This window comes from Hylobates moloch, unplaced genomic scaffold (genome assembly GCF_009828535.3).
Source record: "Hylobates moloch isolate HMO894 unplaced genomic scaffold, HMol_V3 SCAFFOLD_11, whole genome shotgun sequence".
Classification (NCBI taxonomy): Eukaryota; Metazoa; Chordata; class Mammalia; order Primates; family Hylobatidae; genus Hylobates; species Hylobates moloch.
This window is the reverse complement of record NW_026652286.1, coordinates 17,346,767-17,368,469: the sequence shown is the minus strand read 5'-3', so window position 1 is coordinate 17,368,469 and position 21,703 is coordinate 17,346,767. Positions and strand designations below refer to the sequence as shown.

The window sequence follows — 21,703 nt, the reverse complement described above, 5'->3', positions numbered from 1 at the left end:
ATGTTTTTTCCTACCTATGTGACAAGCCAAACATATCTAGAATTATTTATTAGTTTAATATTTGTTCTCTTCTACCCTATATTAATTATTCATTGCCATATAATAAATTACCCCAAAACTGAGCAGCTTGAAACAACAAGCATTTATTACCTCACAATTTCTGTGGGTCAGGAATCCAGCTGCCACTTAGCTGGGTGCCTCTGGCTGAAGGTCTCTCATGAGGTAATAGTTAGGTGTCAGCTGGGGCTGTGGGCTCATCTGAAGGTTCAACTGAAAGATGATTCACTTCCAAACTGTTGGCAAGATTCAGCTCCTCATGGGTTAATTGGCCAAAGGCCTCAATTCTTAAGTGGCTACTGGCCAGAGACCTCCCTCAGTTACCACAAGGCCTCTCCACAGAGCAGCTCACAACATGGCGGCTGGTCTCCCTCAGGGTGAACATATGAGAAAGCAAAACAGGGAAGCCCAAAGCAGAAGCCACAGTACTTTGTGTAACCTAATCTTGGGAGTGACATGCCATTACTTTTGCTGTGTTCTATTTATTAGAAGCAAGTCAAAAGGTCTAGCCCACAACCAAAAGAGAAAAGTTTACAAGAGTGTGATATTAGGAGACAGAAATCATTAGAGCTGTTTTAGAGACTAACACATGCTCCAAATGAAAATTACACCTTCAAGATGCCTAGGGTAAAATAGAGGTAAGTTTATGATTTTTCAGTTTTTAAGGAAAAATGTTTTTTATATTAAGCATAAAGGATTATTCATCCAAAAATCATAGCTGGATGCTTGTTTGATATTTCGAAGCCATTGTGCAAAGTGGACACATATCCCAAAGGAATAGATCTGTGATTCTGCCATCCATCTCTCCCTCTCCTCAGAGCATGCTAATTTCATAGTTTGATTTTTTTTTTCCATCTGAAGTGAAAGTCTTGCCTTCCAGACAACACCAGTGAATGACACTGCCTGCATGTCAGAAATTGCAACTGACATTTCAATTTTGCCTAATTTTTTTTCTTTCTTTGATAGTATTATGGTGAAAATTTACATTTGAATAAAAAGCAAATAGTGCATGTCAGAGTAAGCATCAGGGAATGTCAAATTGTTTTTTTCCAATTACAACTCTATTTCAAATAGGGTAATGCAATTAAAGGATAATTACTAGAAGCACAAAGCCAAGGTTATGATCAGAAATGGTTACCCTTTCACTTTAAGTCCTGTCTTGCTAAATAAAATATTCCTGAGGGGCAAGTTACTGTTTGAAAATAAAATACACTCATCCAGGACCACCCAAACACTTGACATTGTTGACCAAAACACCTATTTGTGTGTAAATACAAGTGTTTAAAAGAGATGAAAGGACACTAAAGGTGAGCTGCATTTTCCTTGGCTTTATCACTCTGATTAATAATGTGATAAATTAGCTGTAGGATGCAATATTAATTAACAGTATATTAGTTGCATTTTATTGCCAATAACATAACAAGCTCTGAAATAGTAGTCAGACTAAACTGCTGACACGGGCTTTTCTGCAAACTGAGCTGTAGTTTGATTTCTCATTTGTCCAAGTGAAGCATCAGCAACTGAGTAAAACCAATTACCTCAAAGCCCACCAAGCCCTCGGCAGCAACTTAGTGCATCTAAGCCTTGCCCAAATGTTATTACTTTCAAATTAGAGGCTGGTCTGAAATGGGCCATCGAAGAATTTCTACTGCTGAAAATAATTCAATATGGCAGTCCAGTTGTGGAACACTTTTTCAGGGCCAAATAGAAAGCAAAGCTCCTTCCAATTTTGACACATCTCGAATCCATGGCTGTTCACTTCTGGAAGGTAAGCCTGGAAATGCAGAAGTCAGATATGAAAAGGGAGGCATTTTCCTGCCTTTTATGTTTATTTTTGAGATGAAGTCCTGGGATGGAGGTTGGGGACACTTTAGGAAAAAGGACACAAGGTCAAGGATGAAAACAAATAAAGACACTCACCTAATAGGAGTTATCTCACCTCACTATGTAATGAGAAACTACAACACAAGAGTTCATCAAGTACAGAGAGATGTTGTTGAGTGAACACTTGGTCAAAGGGATTAAAACAAGTAGGGCAAATGCATTATAAGTACCCAAAGAAATCCCTGTTTATATTTATTCATTTGTCTCCCCCATAGACTTTCACTTGCTATACTCTTTCTTCTTTCTTTCTTTCCTTTCTTTCTTTCCTTTCTTTCCTTTCTTTCTTTCTTTTTTCTCTCTTCTTTCTTTCTTTCTTTCTTTCTTTCTTTCTTTCTTTCTTTCTCTGTCACACACACACACAATCACTTTCGATCCCCTTATCTTGCTTAATATCTTTCATGGAACTTATTACTATCCAAAATTAAATTTCAGAACGTTTATCCATTCATTTACTTCTCTGTTCCTGTATCCCCACCAAACTGTACACTCCATGAAGTCAGGAGTTGTGTCTGTGCACTGCAGAATAGTGCTTGGCATGTAACAGGCACAAAATTAGTTGAATCAAAGAATGAACCCATTCACTCAACTTACATTTACCAAATGCCCAATGTCTAAGTGCAAAGGATTCAAAGATGATGATAATCATAACTACCATTTACTGAATGAGCCCTCAATGAGCTAAAAGCTTTACATACAGTATTTTATTTGAATCCCTCAACAACCCTTTGAATCATGTGTTTCTATTTTCTTTCTTTTTTTTTTTTTTTTTTTTTGCAAATAAGGACATAGAGGCTCACAGAGACTGACTTATTACCACCAAGCTAGAAAGAGGTAAAACTATAAATTAAACCGGGTTTGTCTGGCCCTGACTCCAGGCATTGTCATATTTAAAGATTAATGAGACAAACATCCTCCCTGAGAACCTCAAAGTCTCATGCTTTGGATTTGAAGCATCATTGTCTTAGAGGGTCCTCCTAATCTTCTGTGGCTGGAGAAAAAATCTGGCAATAAATCTTGGAGAACTGGAGATGGGATATTTGCCATCCTGGGGCCTTCAGGAATGTCCTTGTTCATGGCAGGATCCAGTATGCCATGCTACTTTCCCTTTGGTGAGGTCAGATTCTGCTGTAGAAGTTTGCCAGGGCAACCCATATTCTCATATCCTTGGCTCCAGGTCCATATATGAGCCCAGCAGCTGTCAGGGATCCTATTTACTTTCAATAAATCTAACAAATGAATGATAAATAAGTGATGATTCTTCTACCTCAGAAAATCCAGCAAGGGCAGGACCCAGCCAGGTGCATGGGAAACTAAACTCTTTTCCAGCCTTCACAACCGAATTTTAAATTGCCAACACCAAGCTCCAAAGTCAGTTCAGACCCACAAAGTTTCTATGTATTTTAGAGGTCACAAAACTACCCTTTTCTCTGGTCTCTTGGAATAAAAGAAAGTTCCTCAGCCTATTTATTCCGTGAATTAAAAAAAAAAAAGATTAAAAAAGCTCTCCTCAGTTACAATGCCATTCATATCCTTTGACCAGAAAGAGTAAGAGAAAAACTTCGGGATTGATCTGAGGGACACAGAGCCCAGGTTCCATTAAAGTGTATTAATGCCAAGGTCTGTGCAATTAGTGAAAAGTCAATTCCCATTACTAGTTAACACTATTGAATATCTGCTTTCTTTAATAAAAAGCCATGTCCAGTACAAAGAGAATAAATCAATAGGTTGGCTGCATTTAGATCTATTCTGCCTTCTTCTAAAATGCACAGAGAAACTCCCTGTCAGAGCTCCACTGTCTGTCTGCCAAGCTCAGTCTGTAAACTGGCAGCTGGCCCTGCCTTCTTTGCCTGGAATCTTTCATTAGCACTTTCTCACTTTAGCTCTCATTTCTCTCATCAGGAAAATTAAGTTTTATCCCATGCCTAAAATTCTTCTCTTTGAGCTTAATCTTGATCTGCCTCTGAATTGGAATGGTTCAGAAAACCAGCTGCAAAGCCACTGTGGCCATACATCTAAACTTCAGCCTTCGCCAAGCATTGGTCCTTCCTCAGGCCAGGAGAGTAGGGTACACACAATTTCTAACAAGGGGCCAAAGAATCCCAAGAGCCTGAAAGACTTTTCCCCTCCAGAGATACCCTTTGCATTCTTTTACATCTGGTAATCTTCCTTGCTGCCAAGGAGCTGGAATGTTCCAGATCCGTAAATGTGAAAAGCAAAAGAAGGATACACCTGTCCCGTGAAGTTTGCAAGCCCTCCTGATTCTCAGCACCACATGCAGAAGAAGGATGCATTCACCTCCTGTCCGTGGAGGCTGCCTTTCTGTAGCTAAGCCCATCTATTTATCTTCTTTGGTGCGGACCACTAAAAGGAGAAAGCTGTTTAGACACTATCTTCATTATAATGCTTGGTTTATTAAAGACTAAAAGGATACTTTGATTCCCACTGTACATGTAAGTTACTCTTAAGTTGGAAAATTATGTTTCCGTGAAAGCGAATTACTGTACCTTAAATTATTTCATTTACCAGAATGCTCAGTCTTTGATGGGAAAAGGAGGATTGATATAATTTTACTTTAGTTTAGGTTTACTGTGCAGAATTATATGATATTCTTCTTTATTCCTTTGATCCTTATTCTGCACCCTCTCTCCCTTCCCAGAGTGTGTGTTTGGTGGGGGGGGTAGGTTTGGTGGTGATATTGGTTTGGGTCATGGTTTCGATAGATGGATAGATTAGGAATTGCATTCTTTTCAGGACTCAGCAAATAGGTGTGGATCGTTCTGGTTTTTTTCAATTGGTTCAAGTCTACTATTTCTCCACTTAAGCAGGTTGAAATATCTAATGAAACAAGCGCTGCTAGAACCACATCTGTTTATTCCTGTTGCTGAGATCCTTTCATGCTACTTTCCATGGCCCCATTTCTGGTCCAGAGGCCTGGTCTGCCATTAGAGAGAATCACAAACCAGGCCCTACACTGTGAAACCAACAAATGATCCCCAGTACTGTCATGGATGTTTCTTGAAGCCACTGGAGTCATCCACTGTGGTCGGAGAACTCAGGGAGGGAATCTCCTGCACTGCTTCCCAGAGCAGCTGTGGGGTGACAGTAACAGGCAAACAGTGGAAATGCACACCATCCTAAGACAAGGGTGGAAAGTGTTCAGTTGTGAAGAGACATTTATGTTTACACAAACAGCCAGTTTCTCCTCACATTCAAAGTTACAGAGTTGGACAAGGCAGGCTCACTAGGTGACAAAGAAAAATTTAAGTAATCAGACAGTCTTCCCCAAGTGTTCCAATGGCATGGATGATTCTGCCAAAGGGACTAACTGATGAACAGGTAGCTCGGTGAGGAGACTGCAGATCTTTGTCATCCCAAGCAGATGAAGGTTCCCCACTTGATCAGAGGCAGTGATTGAATTCCCATTTGGGGATCCCACAAAGAAATGGACTGACATTGCCAAGCAATTAATCCAGGGTGAAGTATGATTTAAAAAAAAGTGGGAAATGAATAAATGCAGTCCCAGGCAATCTACCTGTGTGACATTGATGCAGGAAAATTGCCTTCGAAGAGATTGGAAGTTGTCTTTGGTCCTTTAGCAAATCCTTGCACAATAACTCTGAAATGAATAGAAGGAGCAGAATTGGATTAAACAATTTTAAATTTTACTTTCACAAAATATAAACAAGGTTTAAAATTTTGAAATTCACAGAATCACCTAAAATGTCACAAACCTTATGAAGCATCAAGGAGCTAATCCCTCTTATCTTTAAGACTGGGGTCAAGGATTTTTTCCACTCTGTAGGAGCTCCTGAGAACCAACTTTTGCAAAAGAGTCAAGTTGCCAATCCAGAGCTGGCAGAAGAGTTGCTCCATAAAATGAGAACAGAATGAAATGCACTCTCACCTTCGAGTTCAAGTGCATGTTGAGATTTTTATCTGAAATGAATTCTGATTAATATCACCTTGGACTGAAGCAGAAAATCATTCAAGCATGTGTTTATACTTGTTGACATGAATAAAAGATACACCTTAAATCTGAGTCATAATACTGGAATAAAAGATGATTATGAAATGCATACCACTGATATAGTCTCACCAAGAAAGTCAACATTCAAATTCCCTAAGACATAGAGAAATTTGTTTCAATAACTTGTCCAATCACTCTTTAGCCATAAGACCAAACTATGGTCCCTGCCCACACTACTTTGTTCTTTTGAGTTATTGTCTGTTTCTCACTCTAATTAATCACTTCCCAATCATATTTAAGGAGAAAAAGAAATGGACATACCTTTCAGGGATGCTTTAAAAGCTGCATTATTGGTACCGAGAGAGGACAGCAGGCTGAATTCCATGTTCTGAGGAGAACATTGCATCCATGACAATGTCACACACACACGAGAGCATGAAGCACACCCAGGTAATCAGATGGTGATGCATAGTCCTGCAATCAGCTCTCCTTATTGACCCTGAAGCCTTGCCTCCAGCCAAGTTAGACCTTTCAGTGGAAATAAGATGGAATTATTTCAAAATAAGATGGAAATAATTTGGAAGTTGGCTGGGTAAGCCCTGTTGACATGGAAAAGCAGGTTTTTTCCATTTTTCCACTCTCAACTCTATACCCCCTAGACAGACACTCTTATATTTCCTATTTCACCTTCCACAATTTCTTGTCAAAGATTACTTTAAAGTGTACCAAACAATGATATCTAATGGCTTCCCATCTCACTTAGAGTAAAAACAAAGTCTCTATAATCCCTCATCACCAGGCCACCAGCCAACCACTCACCAATGTCTTCATTCCTTCTCCAGCCTCCTGCAGGCACACTGGCTTACCTGTGAGTCCTTGAACATTCTGGGCACATTTCTGTTTCAGGGCCTTTGCACTTGCTCTTCCCTCCATCTGGACTGCCCTTACTTCAGTGCCTACATGGCACAGTCAAGTTTTAATTGTCCCTCTTCGATAGAGACTTCCAGATCTATCCTATCTAAAATTTTAACCTCTCCCACCTGCCAAACAATTTCTATCCTCTTTCCTAACATATCATATAGTTCACTTTTCCAATCTCATTTATTGCCTATCTCTCCACTCGAATATAAGCTCCATGAGGACAGTATTTTATACACTGCTATATCTTTTGTGCCTGGAACAACTCCTGGTATGTAGTAATGGCCCAATAAATACTAACTGAATGAGTGCATAAATAAATGAATGAATATCAGTGATTCACTAAACCCACCTCTCCTTCATTCACACAAAAGCCAGGTCCTTTCACAGGGCACTTCCAGCTCCTGAGTTGAGTGTAACCATCCCCAGTTTACAATGAGTAAATGATGAGCCAGAGAGATCAAGTAACCTGCCCACATTGGCTTGCTAGTATATGGTAGAGCTCAAATGAAAGTTAAAGTTTGTCTAACACATGAGGTCTTAACCAGGGATGATTTTGCCCCCTAGGATGCATGTGGCAATGTCTGGAGACATTTTTTGTTGTCATAACTGAGGGTTGCTACTGAATTCTAGTGGATAGATAGCGGGGATACTGCTAAACATTCCTACAATACATACGACAGCCTCCCATAACAAAGAATTATCCTACACAAAAGGTCAATTGTGCTGAGGTTGAGAAACCCTGGTTTAACTCCATAAACTGTTTTTAGTCACATTGCAGTTTTGCTCGATTAGCTGCCAGTGGCAGTGCAAACTGCATCAGCCCTTTTATAAAGCAATATGACAATATTTCTTGAGAGTGTCGAATGTTTTCATACCTTTTTTTATTATTATTATACTTTAAGTTTTAGGGTACATGTGCTCAATGTGCAGGTTTGTTACCTTTTGACTCTGCAATTCTACTTCTGTAAATCTAGCCTAAGGAAATAATCTGAAATGTGGAAAATGTCCCCAAATATTTATCATGACATTATTTGTAATACTAAAAAATTAGAAACCAGTTAATGTCTGGTAATAAAGGGATCATTAAGTAAATTCTGGAATATCCACTTGCTGGAACATTAAGCAGCCATTAAAATGATATTTATTAAGAGTTCATAATAACATGAGAAAATGCTTACATATAAATGTTAAATTTTAAAAATTGTTTTCAAAAGTATGTAAGTAGTATGACCATTAAACAACTGACAAAAATTATGCATTTAAAATAAGTGAAGCAGAACTACGTTAATTTCTTTCTTTTATTTTTCAGTACAATACTTCCAAAACAATAATATAATAATAATGTAAAAAATATAGCAACAATGTATTCATTTTATACAGGGGAAAATATCATTTAAGAGATTGGGATTTTTTCTCTTAAAAAAAGAAAGCTCAAAGAAAAAGACTGGACCTGGTGCAGTCCGAGGTTACAGTGCGCTATGATCACACCATTGCACTGCAGCCTGGGCAACAGAGCAAAACCCTTGTCTGTGAAAAAAAGAATAGTAAATACAGCAACTGTGGTGGTGGATTTGCCTCTTATATGGATTAATGAACTGTTTATTTCATGTTTATTATTCCTCCTAAGTAACTGTCTTTGTTATAGGAAGCGAGAAATGCTTAGTTATGTAGTAGCAGCTGGAACTAGCTCCATCTTTGCCAGTTTATAGCTATCAAAAACATGTTACTCACTCATCTTAAGTGTTTTCCTAATATTTGAAAAAGGTTTGATTCTATTAGGGCAAAGAATTCTCACACGTACAACCAGGACTGCCATCAATGCAGTTGGGATTTGGGACCCAGAGGGACACGTGAAAGGTGGGTGCCATGGTCAACCTCCTTCACATGGGCTTCCAAAACAGGAAGCCACAAGTCTCAGGCTAAGAGTCCTAGACTCTTAGGGCTCTGGACTCCAACAGGCCTTGGATCGAGTCACAGCTGCACACCCACCACCATGTCTTTGAGTGAATTCTTAACCCCTTTGTGTCCTCTCTGAACTCAAAGTCCATGTTTAAAACCACCGTGAAATGTCGTTAATGCTTGAAAGACTCCTTGCTCTTTGCACACTGTGACCTGGAACCATTCACTTGCGGGAACCTGCCCCCACAACTAGCTGACTCCTTGGTACTCATCCTTCACCCACTTTCCAGACGCTTTTATCTCAACAAAACTTGAGGCTTAGCCCACACAAGTTATGACACTAACTATGAAAGCCTCATCCAAGATGCCCTATCTTTGGACTTGGTTTTAAATTAAACCTGCCTTCACCCTCTGGACTAATAGAGATAAGGTTGGCTTTCTGGTCAGCCGTGGACTGCAGCCTAGAATGAGGAAGGAACACAAAAAGCAGCTGCAGAGACAGCATCTTCACTCATTCAGACACTATTTGGGCAATGAAAGAACAGAGAACTCGGTTATTTAATTAACCCTCCGAGTCTCTGGAATGTAAACATTTTCTTTTGTAAAACTCTGAGACCTCTCTTGTTTCCAACCGGCAGGCTTTATTTCTGCCTCTCCTTCTGTTTCTCTGCTCTTGACCCTCTTGTAATAGATTGTTGGATGACTTGTTTGCACAGAGGGACAGGCTTATTTCTCACCCCCCTCCCAAATTCTTGAGGCGTTAGAAATTTTCTCCCTTATCAATTTTCCACGGACTGGCCCTCTATTCCCTAATGGTGCTGGATTGGCACACACCACAGACACCGGCTCTGAAACAACTGGAAAAGCAAGAAGATAGAGATGCACACAGCCAGCCTCCCTGTCTATTCCCAGTGTGTCCCACTGACAATGCTGTGTGGAAGGGAAATTGTTCTATCAGCGACTGTGTTAGATTCATGACCCCACCATAACCTTGAATTGGCCTTTAGTTGTCGCTGATGGGAACTGAAGAACAGCGCCTGTCGACATGATTGCTACTCTCCAATGAATCAGAACATACAGGGCGAGGAGCAGCACATTAAAGTAGCAACAGAAATATATCACTGTACTTTTATATAGATGTATTGCTTTTGCCCAGGCATATAAATGATTGGGCCAGCCACTTATTTTTTTTTTTCAAGGACTATAAATTAAAAATAAGCTAAGGGTTTTAAAATTATGTTCTTTTTAAAAAACCAAGGCAGCTATTTTAAGGCAACAGTCAAATATTTAAAGATCATCTTATGTGGATATTTCAGCGACTGTCACTGGGAGGAAAATCAGCCCTTGCCACCTGCACTCTGGTTACTTAACACATGGGCACTGATTTATCATGGGTTGTCATTTGCTAATTGATCTTTTTTTAAAAGTAAATGTTCCCCATGTTTACTTCTCTGCCTGCTTACTGAAGAAAGTATAGTTCACAGATTTAAGTTGTGATTTAAACAGACAGCAAACATATTTACCAGCCTAGAACAAGATGCTGGAAGAATCAAGGTGTTCAGAGAAAGCTGAGAGCAGGGATCAATGATTCTTAAATTGGGAGGTGATAGAGCCCTATTGAGAATAGGCTGGAGCTCATGGAACCTCTCTCCAGTAGCACACATGAATGCTTGCACTTCACAGCAAAATTTTTCCTTTTGCTTCAAGGACTCACAAACTCTCTGAAGCCCCTCCCTGGAGCCCCTGTTTTTGATGTTATCTTGTAAAACTATAAATTTGTGACACACTGGGATGCGGTGATCAGCTGTGATGTATGTCTCAAGTAACTGCTTACTAGTAACAGGTCAAATATAGCTGTTTGCAAATGATTTTCTTTTAGAAGTGTACACATCTGAGAAGATTCAAAGGTTTACCAATAACAGCATTACTCTCACTTAGTCACCATAGCCAATAACACCTATGTGATCTAGCCCCTGCCTACCTCCCTGATATTACCTCTCACCACTTTTCTCCTCACTCTACAAGCTTCAGTCACATGGCCTCCTTTCTGATTTTCAGCCCACTGAGTTACTTCCTGCCTTGGGGTATTTGCAGTGCTGGGCAATGTTCTAGGCACAGACCGAACAAGACCACAAGATCTGTCTTTTGTGGATCTTACATTCTGTGGAGGGAAACAGGCAACAGGCATATGATCAAATCCCTAAGTTTGATCATTTCAAGTGTTTTGAAGCAATTAAAATGGAGTGAGGAGGGGCTAGAGTCTGACTGGCCAGGTAAGGCCTCTTTGGAGAGATTGTAGCTGAGATTTTAACTGAAATGGAGAAGTGAGAAATAGCTGCAAGTCAAAGGGAAATATTTGTGGGCAAATCCAGTAGCAAGTGCAAATACCCTGAGGCTAGAAAGAACTTGGTGGGTTGAAAGGTCATCAAGCAGGTCATTTGACATCTGATATGCTGTCTCAGGGAGAAACTTAAATTATCCATGCTGCTACCCAAATGATTGATATGCTATGAGCAGTGATGGTGACTATAAATTGTTTTTTTCTCTGCAATAATTTTGACTTTTTGTCAAATACTTGATATGCAAATTGAAGTCATTTAAGACCTAATTAGAGATGGGGACAGCAGGAAGTCCAGAGAGATTAGGTAGTTTACCCAAGGTCACACAGCTTGTTATTAAATTAGTTTAGCAGACAGACCAAATGAAAGCCCTGGCCTCTGCATTTGCAGGGTGGTATCCTTGCAACACTCTGCCTCCCTATTATTTTCATGTAATTTAACAAAGGTCATTTTGTCTTGAAAACTAGTCTGGTGTCTGGTTCCATATGCTGTTATGGTCCAGAGACACACTATCATTACACGGTTTTCAGCTTTTACAAACTTTTGTTAAATATCTAGCTCAGGATTCCTGATTTCTCCAGAGGTTGATGAAGCCAGTGGTGAGCTAAAAATCTCTCACCTCTAAAGAAAAACCAAGCATCACTGTCTCCTCTGGGCTGAACATTGAGATCTGTGAGACTCTAATAAGTTCTGGGTCCTCACCTGCCTCTGGTGGGGCCTGTGGTTAGGACAGATGGACTCCTAGCTTTGTATGCCCATGTCAAGAAGGCTAACATTGCCCCCCACCCCATACCACTTTCCATGTGTCCCACTGGCCCCCAAACAACAAGTGAATTGATAGCAGTCTTGATTTTAACTAAGTGTAGGAAGTCTTTGATCTGATGGAACCAATGTTTCTAAAACATTAGAAAAAAAATTGGAGATGAGCGAGTGAAATATTTTCAGTAGCTGTAAATTGGCAAAGACTGAGCTAATTCCAGCCACTACTACATAACTAATCAACACTGTACTAGGACTGAACACTGTTGTTAAAAAATTCCAAGAAAGAGTGTGGCCTGGATTGATATCAAAATACCCTTTTAGTTAAAAAGTTCAGAAAAATGAACTCAGCCACTTCTGCACTACCTCTGACAAAATCTATATTCACAGTCCTCTCTTTCGACATCTGAAATCTATCGTCTCTCCCCCTAGTTTCTCTCTCTTTTCTTATACTGCTGGTGAGAATATAAATTAGTCATTCCTTCAGGAGTACGATTTGGCTAGTGGGTGTCAAGAAACTCTACAAACTGTGTAGTCATTGACTCAACAGTTACATTTTTGAGATTTGATCATAAGGAAACAGAGATACTTGTAAGTTTTATACTGCAAGATTTATATGAGAAGATAGTCACAACAGTATTATATATGATAGTGAAATATTGCAAATTATCAAAAAGAGATTGGAATCTCCCAAAATGTGTTCTGCAGAAACAAATTTCATAAGATGCCCCGCGTGCGCGCGCGCACACACACACACACACACACAGAGGTTTGTGTGATCAAATAAATTTAGGACATACATACTATATATTTTGAGAAATCACAAGGCATATTAGCAAGAATCTTCTCAGAATTCTTGCAAAAAAAGAAATCAATTATTTGACCTCATTTAACTCAGTGCTTCTCAAATTCCTTTGGTCACTGAATCCCTTTATTACATAATGCTTCTTAATATACTATAGAAAAGAGGCTCTGCAAAATATACTTCAGGAAATACTGAGTTAAATAAATTTACATATCTGCTTTCAGCTTTTGTCTCGAAGGAGGCCAAGGTGCAACTTTCTTCGGTCGTCCTGAATCCAGGTTCATCTGACACCAGCGGCCTCCACCATCTCACCAAAGTTCGACCCCAGCAAGATTAAAGTCGTATACCTGACGTGCACCAGGGATAAAGGTGGTGCCATGTCTGGGCTGACACCGAAGATTGGCCACCCTGGGTCTGTGTTCAAAAAAACTTGGTAATGACATTGCCAAGGCAATCAGTGACTGGAAGGGTCTGAGGATTACAGTGAAACTGACCATTCAGTACAGACAGACCCAGAATGAGGTGGTACCTTCTGCCACGGCCATGATTATAAAAGTCCTCAAGGAACCACCAAGATATAGAAAAAAACAGAAAAGCATTAAACACAATGGAAATATCACTTTTGATGAGATTGTCCACATTGCTGGACAGATGCGGCAATGATCTTTAGCCAGATAACTCTCTGGAACCGTTAAAGAGATCCTGGGGACTGTCGAGTCTGTGGGCTGTGATATTGATGGCCGCCACCCTTATGACGTCATAGATGATGTCAACAGTGGTGCGGTGGAATACCAAGCTAGTTAAGAAGCACAAAGAAAAATATTTCAATAAAGGATCATTTCACAATTAAGATAAATAAATAAATTTACATATCTGTATATGAAATGCTTTGCTGCTGTTTAAAACAATACTAAAGAATTTTGATTCTATGGGATAAGTGCTGGTGATATTAAGTGGAGAAAAAAGCAGGTTACATAAGAATGAATATTTCATTAGCATAATTTTGGAAACAAATGAATGTATGTGTGTGATTATGCCAAAATAAGAACAGATTTGATCTTGTGGTGATGGAATTACTGGTTTGTTTTTAAAAAATTGTGCTTCTAAATTTTCCCAATTTGCTACAATTAATAAGCATTACTTTTATAAGGAAAAATACGATGTATTTTAAACTTTTTATCTTAAAATAATTTTAGAGTTGCAGAAAAGGTACACAAAATAGTAGTTTTCATATGCCTTTTCCTCACTTCCCCTTGTTTTAACATCTTGCAAAACCACAGTACAATTATTGAAAGCAAATAATTAGCATTTTCTATGGTTTGACTGTGTCCCCACCCAAATCTCATATTAAATTGTAGTTCCCATAATCCACACATGTTGTGGGAGGGAGCCAGTGGGAAGTGATTGGATTGTGGGGGCAGTTTCCCCCATGCTGTTCTCATGGTAGTAAGTGAGTTCTCATTAAATCTGATGGTTTTATAATTGTCTGGCATTTCCCTTGCTTGTACTTCTGCTTCCTGCTGCCTTGTGAAGAAGATCCCTTTCTTCCCCTTTGCCTTCCACCATGATTGTAAGTTTCCTGAGGTCTCCCCAGCCATGCTGAACTGTGAGTTAATTAAACCTCTTTCCTTTATAAATTGCCCAGCCTCAGGTATTTCCTTATAGCAATGTGAGAATGGACTAATACAGCATTGATGGGATATTCATTTGAATTTCACCAATTCTCCCACTAATGTCTTTTTTTCTGGTTCAGGATGCAGTCCAGTGTCCCATATTGTACTTAGTGGTGTCTCCTTAGTCTCCTACAATCTGTGGCAGTTTCTGTTTTTCCTTTTCTTTAATGGCCTAGACAATTTTAAAGAGTTCTAGCTAGTTATTTGTAGAATGTTCCTCAATTTGAATTTGTCTGATGTGTTCTCAGGTTAGATTCAAGCATTTTTGACATTTTGGGGAAAATGTCACAGAAATCATGGTGTGTTCTTCTAGGTGCATCATATCGGGACTACATGATGTCAATATATTTTATTACTGGTCTTATTAACTTTGATCACTTAATAAGTGTCCCATGGGAAGATATTTTGAAGCTATTCCTGTTTCTCATCACACTTTTTGTAACCTACTAATTTTGGTATCCATTAATAATTATTTTCTGCCAAAGTTATCACTGTTCTATTTTCTTAATGGTGGTTTTCTATTTTCATCATTCTTTCCACATTGATCTATTGGACACCTACTGTAAGGAATATTTATTTATTCAAATATTTTATGTAGGTGTGAACTAATGGTTGTTTATTTTATTCATGAGTTTTGATTTTTTTCCTTAAACCATCCCAGATTTGGCCATCAGAACCCCTTCAGATTCATTCTTGCTTCCTTGTAACATGTCCCCATCCTTTTTTTGAGCCCTTCTTTCCTTTCTGGCACACAAGATATTACAAGTCATCTTGTACTTTCCCTTTCTCAGCCCTGTAATCAAATATTTATCCAGGGAGTTCTGGTTCCTTTTACTGGAAAAGCCAATATCTAGGCACCAAGTGTGCTCTTTGCTACTAGGGTATCATTGTTCTAGGCCTTCTCAGTGCACAGGGCTAGAAAATAGATGATGTGTACTCACACACATTCACACGGAAATATCTTTGTTTTTATGTTTTTTAAAATATATTTTATCTCTTTATTTTATATCTATTTTATAGATATTTTATACTATCTATTATATATATCTATAAATCCATCTTTTATCTATCTATCTGTCAGTGTTTTTCAGAGAAACAATCAATAGGAAATATGTATCTCTATATATATAGAATCAGCAACAAAGATATAGCTATATATATAGAATCAGTAGGAATTATGTATCTATATATAGATATAAATAATATATAGATATAGATAATATATACAATCTATTATATAATAAATCTATATATCTACATATATCTATGTATATGATATATATTATATATAGGTATCTATATCTATATAGATATAGATAATTTTGTGAGCCAATTCCTTATAACATATATAGATATAATATAATAAACCTCTCTATATCTATACTCATATAGAGAGATTTATTATATGGAATCGGCTCACACAATTATGGAGACTAAGAAGTTCTACATCCTGTTGTCTGTAGGAAAGCCAGTGGTGTAGTTCTAATCTGAGTCCCAAAGCCTAAGAGCCAGGAGAACCGATGATATAAGTCCAAGTGCAGGGGAAGACTGATGTCCCAGTCAGGCAAAGAGAGATAATTCTCCCTTCTGCTACCATTTGGTCTATTCAAGCCTCCAAAAGATTCAATGAGGCCCACCTACATTGGGGAGTGCAATCTGTGTTACTTAGTGCACCAATTCAAATGTTTATGTCATCCAGAAACACTTACAAATGTATGCTAAATAATTTTTAATCAAATATCTGGGCACCCTGTGGCCCTGTCAAGCCGGCACATAAAATTAACCATTATTCTATCTATCTGTCTATCTATCTATCTATCTAGCCAGCTATCTAGCTATCTAATCTGTCTACCTGATCTATCTAAAACCATGATTTTATGCTGATTCCTCTAATTTCAGTTAAACTACAATGTTCATTCTAGCCTTCTCCATTGTCTTACTTGTAACCATTTCTCTGATAGTGAGGGACCTGGTATTCATTATCCACAATATATTTGCTTATTTGTTCAATCCTGTAGCACACATGGAGCATTTCAGGATTGCTAGCCTTTACCTGTGTGGAAAAAAACAAAAACAAAAAACTTAATTTGCCAACTTGAATACAATATTTTCGTAGAATTTGTTTCATTTTTAGCCTAATAATACACAGTCAAAATATTGTTTGACAAAGTTACTTAGGTTAGTTCTTTTCTTCTCCTCTCCTTTGGTGTAGTTATATTATTAATTTGTCATATATTGGGATCATGTTTATTGTTTGTATTTCATTGAGAATCTCCTCACATCTTGGTTGATTTTAACTTTTTAAATTTGTTCTGAGGATATGCTAAATATACTAAGAGTCAGAGCTAGACACTAAAAATGATATACTCAGAGAAGAGTCATTTTCCATCATCTTTGCTACTCCATACCCAGTGCCCCATTCTTTCCACCCTGTTCCCATCCAGCACGTTTCAGTAACTATTGCCAATAGTGTCTAGTTTATCCTTCCTGTATTTCTTTTTCACAACTTAGCAGATCCCAATATATTTTCTGATATCTCTGTCTTTCTTACATGAAGGTTAGCATGCTGTAAATACACTTTATGCTTTGTTTTTTTAATGTAACAGGATATATAAAAATTACTCCAACTGTTTTTTACAGTTACATGGTACTCCACTGAGTGAATGAGCCATAGCTTATTCAACCACAACCACTCTCCTATCTGAGCGTTTTTCTTCCTAATATTTTGCAATTACAACCAATGCTGAAATGAATAACCTTTGATTTATGTATTTACATAGTACTGAACATATATTTTCAGTGTAGGTTCCTAGAACTGGAATTCCTGGGTCAAAAGTAAGTGTGTATGTAGTTTTGCCAAGCATTGCCAAATTATCATCAAGAATGGTTGTGCCAGTTTGCATCCTCATCAGCAGTGCAGGAGAACGCTTGTTTCTCTACAGTCTTGCCAACAGAATATGTTGTCTGCTTGTTAATTTTCACCAATATAATAGGTGAGAAAAGTTATGTAAGTTAAGTATTGGTTTAATTTGCATTTATCTAATAATGATTGGTGATCTGAACTTTTTTTGTATATCTAAGGGCCATTTTCTACATTTTTGTGTGAACTGTCTGTTCATGTCTTTTTTTTTTTTTCATTTTCTTAGCATGCTTTTGGTCCTTTAACCCTCAATTTTCAAGAGTTCTTTATGTAGTAAGTAGATCAGTTTTTGTCTGTGTTATATGTTGCAAATATTTCACCCCTGGTTTTGGTTATCTTTTGGTCTTTTCAATATGGTGTTTTTTGTCCTGCAAACTTTTTCCTTATTTTTATGTGATCAAATTGATTAAACTTTTCTTTTGCCTATAAATTTTATGTATATTTTTAAGCATGTGCCTGTTCCATCCCTGAAAGTCTTAGGCATTATTGCAGCACAAAAGAGAGGAAGAGCTTACTCTAGGAGATTTTAAACCAGAGAGAGTACGGAAGTCGAAAACCCCAGGGCTCTGAAGTCAGGTGGATTCCATTCCCACCTAGTTTCAGGGTCTTCTGTTGAGCTGTGGGACCTCTGGCAAAGTATTTAACCTCCCGGAGCCTGGTTTTTCTCATCTGTAAAATGAGATGATAGAACCTACCCTGCACCGCTATGAGGATTTGAAATGCTTGTTTCAATACATGGCACTAAGGAGACATGTTATTATTATTATTATATTCATGATACATCAAATGCCAAGTGATAATTTAATGAAAACCTCAATAGGTGTCTGATTTTTTTTTCTCAACATTATCTCATCAAGGCACCACCACTTCCATAAGAACAATGAATCTGAGAGATTTTCACCCATTCACCACAATTGTTCTTTTTGCTCCCTGAAATACTTTGTCTTTTGAAATACTATCATGTCTCTGTTCTATAATGAATTCAGAGAAAAGTTATGAGGATAAAGGAGTTAACATCCATAATGCACACTGAGCTGGCAGATAAGAGCACCAAAATGAGTTCCAGAAAGAACTCTAATTAACTCAATTTATTATCACCTTATCTCTCCAAAGCCCCTTCTTGCCCCCAACCTCAAGTTGAAAGTTTTGTGGTCATTCCCCAAAGGACACATACTCCTTCGAACCATGAATCAGCTGGCACTGGTTATTGTCAGTACTGCAAAGGTACTCACTAGAATTCCTGTTGCCAAATGTGTTCTTCCCTTAACAGGCAATTCCTTTTCAGTTTCCCTGTGAAACTAAACAGAAGCCCATAGGGAAGTCTGATGTCACCTTTGATGTCAATACTATTCAAAGCAAACACAACCAAGACTATTTCCTTAATCTTTGGCAGCTACTTCTTCTAAATTATTTGAACATGATGAAGTTCCCATCTACCAATAAGTTCATCAGGTGGGTGTGTACCTTGATAGAGTACAGATGTCTTGCAGGACAGAAAGAATATCTAAGGGTCCATGGATAGGAATAGATATTTTTTTATATAGTTAACTGATGTTTGTTTTTCTCATTGCTTTATCCCCAATGGAGTGATTTGGAAATAGTTGTTTTTCTACCTTTTGCAATTCCTCAGAGCTTCAGGGCATATGCAACGGATGGGGAGGGAAAAGACAGGAAGGGAAAAAGGAAAAGCAGATAATTTGGATTGCAATCCTATAATCTATGCACTACACGAGCTACTTAGAGACTGTATTATTATTATTATTGACATAGTCTTCCTCTGTCACACAGGCTGGGGTGCAGTGGCATGATCATAGTTCAGGGTAATCTTGAACTCCTGGGCTCCAGTGATCCTCCCACCTCAGCTTCCCGAGGAGCTGGGACTACAGGTACATGCACTACCAAGCCCGGCTAATTTTTACATTTTTTGTAGAGATGGGGATCTCTCCATTTCCCCAGGGTGGTCCCAAACTCCTGGCCTCAAGTGATCCTCCTGCCTCAGCCTCCCAAAGTGTTGAGATTACAGGCCTGAACCCCAGAGATTTATTATTTTAGTGGCTCTCAGTCAAGGGGATGCCACCGCCAAATGGCATTTTGAAAATTTGTGGAACCACTTTTTTGTTGTGATAAAAATTGAAGAGTACTGCTGCCATTTATGGGGTGGTGTATTATATAATAAAGATAAGTATTTTCTTTTTTGTCCCCTGTTTCTGGCACATAGCTTCTAAAACTCTTAGTCTCCTGAGTGATAATTATCCTTTGTATGCTAATGAGATATTTCTTGGGGTGAAGGGCCAGAGCTAGATAGCTTCAGGATGGGAGCTGGTCACCACAAAGACAAAACCATGATTAGAGGGCTGGAACTTTCAGCTTACTCCCAACCTGCTGCACCAGCCCTCTCTAACCTCTGGGAAAGAGAGAGAAGCTAAGAAATTTGAGTTCAATCACCAATAGTCAGTGATTTAATCAATCATGCCTACGTTATAAAACCTCCAAGAAAGTCTGAACAACAGGGTTTGGAGAGCTTTCTCGTTGGTGGACACATCAATGTGCCAGGAGGGAGGTGTGCCAGGCCAGAGAGAGCGTGAAAGCTCTGCCCCTCCCTCTCTCCCACCCCAAACCTTGCCCTACACATCTCTTCCATTTGGCTGTTTTTGAATGTATCCTTTATAATAAACTTGTAATAGGAAGTATAGTACTTTCCTGACTTCTACAAGTTGTTCTAGTGAATTTTGAAGGGTGGCAACCCCTACATTTGTAGTTGGTTGGACAGACGTCTGGGTAGCTCGGGCACCCCATTTGCAGCTGGCATCTGAAGTGGGACAGTTTTGTGGGACTAAGTCCTTAACCTGTGGCATCTGCACTAATTCCAGATAGTGTCAAAATTGAATTGAATTGTTGGACACCCAGCTGGTGTTGGAAAAAACTATACAAGTGGGAACCAAAAATGCATTGTGCTCTATAACCTGCAATGCCTGGAACAGCTCTGCATGAGGAAGAATTATCCTGCATCCTACCTGAATTTCAAAGGGCCCACTGGAACAACTATGGAGGTAAAAACTTGTTTGCGTCTATCTGGGCCTAGAACCTGCCTTCATTTTACTTATGAAGTATTTTTTGCATAGTTTTTACATTCACAGTTTTTACATACACATAACTGTCTAGGAATGCAACTATGATGTAAGCTGAAGGAAGACTGCACTTTATTTTGTGCTCTGTGATACTTGAGTGTTAATACTACATACCCGTGCTGGTCTGCATTTGTACCTGTCACATATATGGTGAAAAATGTAGGTGCAAAATCACATCATTTAGTTATATCATCTAGTGTAGTTGTGCCTCAGCATTTAAAATTTATTTCATTATAAATTTCTTTTATATCTTTATGTCACACGTGGGCATTATATGGATTTTTTATTATGTGTGTATGTAGGTTACATAATTTATGAATTTTCTGTCAAGATAGCAAAGGAGGTATTTGCAAAATATTTGCAATAAAATTATTACAGCATCTGTTCCAAAAGAGTTGAGACTCACTGTATTCTTTTATCAACTGAACACAACAGTTTTGAGAAGATCTCTTATTAGCCCCATCTTGTAGGTGCAGGAACTCTAGCTCAAATGGTTAACTCTCTTGCTCAAAGCCACACAGCCAGTAAGTGGCAAAGCCAGAGTCAAACTCTTTCTGTTTCCAAAGCCCTGAACTTGGTGAAAACAAGAGGACAAAAGACAGAGGGATGAATTAAGGCATAAGGATAGAGGAAGAAAGAGGAGAAAGGGAAGAAAGAGGAGAAAGGGAAAAAAGAGGAACAGTATGAGAACAGGAAAAAGATACAAATCAATTTTTGTTTCCATTGTTAAACTCTATAGAGTACTTTAAATATATTAAAAAGTTCTCATTAATAATGTTGTATGATGCCTGCTATATACAGGATATATTAATGCTGAGGATAGAAAAATAATTTTTTAAGAATATGACATAATCCTATCCCTGAGAAATCTGAAGCTGAGTTGGGATGGTAGAATACATTCTTTTTAAAATAAATAAATGTATAAACAATATGAGCCAAGATACATTAAGTGCAAAAGGAGAGAGGTAACATCATCCATTCATCTAAATGTATCTAGTTTCTAGATAGCCTTTCCCTTCTCATGCCATAGACATGAAACAGGAAGCTAAATGATTATGTGCTCAATGGAAATGTTATGTGACTAGCACACACATTTTTCCCTCCTAAGTAATATTGATTCCTGAAACCATGGTTGATTTTGGCTTTATAAGACACAATTTAACACCAGTTTTTCCATTCCATAGTTAAAGCCTTGAGGATGCAAGGACTTTTACTGGAAGAAAATACAACAGCCCCAAAAGTGCGGATCAGTCAATTTGCCAGTAAATGCATATCGGGTTTTGTGCCATGTCCAAATGTTGTAGCTATTACAGGGCACATGACTGGCTCACTTCCTGATCCTATGCAAAGC

General features: G+C 38.4%; 1 long non-coding RNA gene across 1 annotated transcript; it reads right to left on the bottom strand.

The window, feature by feature from the left end:
- Positions 1-1,487: 1,487 nt before the first annotated feature.
- Positions 1,488-13,374, bottom strand: LOC131384579 (uncharacterized). Its single transcript, XR_009215573.1, has 6 exons — positions 13,252-13,374; positions 6,230-6,436; positions 5,673-5,808; positions 5,474-5,557; positions 4,169-4,302; positions 1,488-1,925 (listed from the first exon to the last, which is right to left on the bottom strand). It is a non-coding gene; the product is annotated as an uncharacterized LOC131384579 (long non-coding RNA).
- Between the last annotated feature and the right edge of the window lie 8,329 nt (positions 13,375-21,703).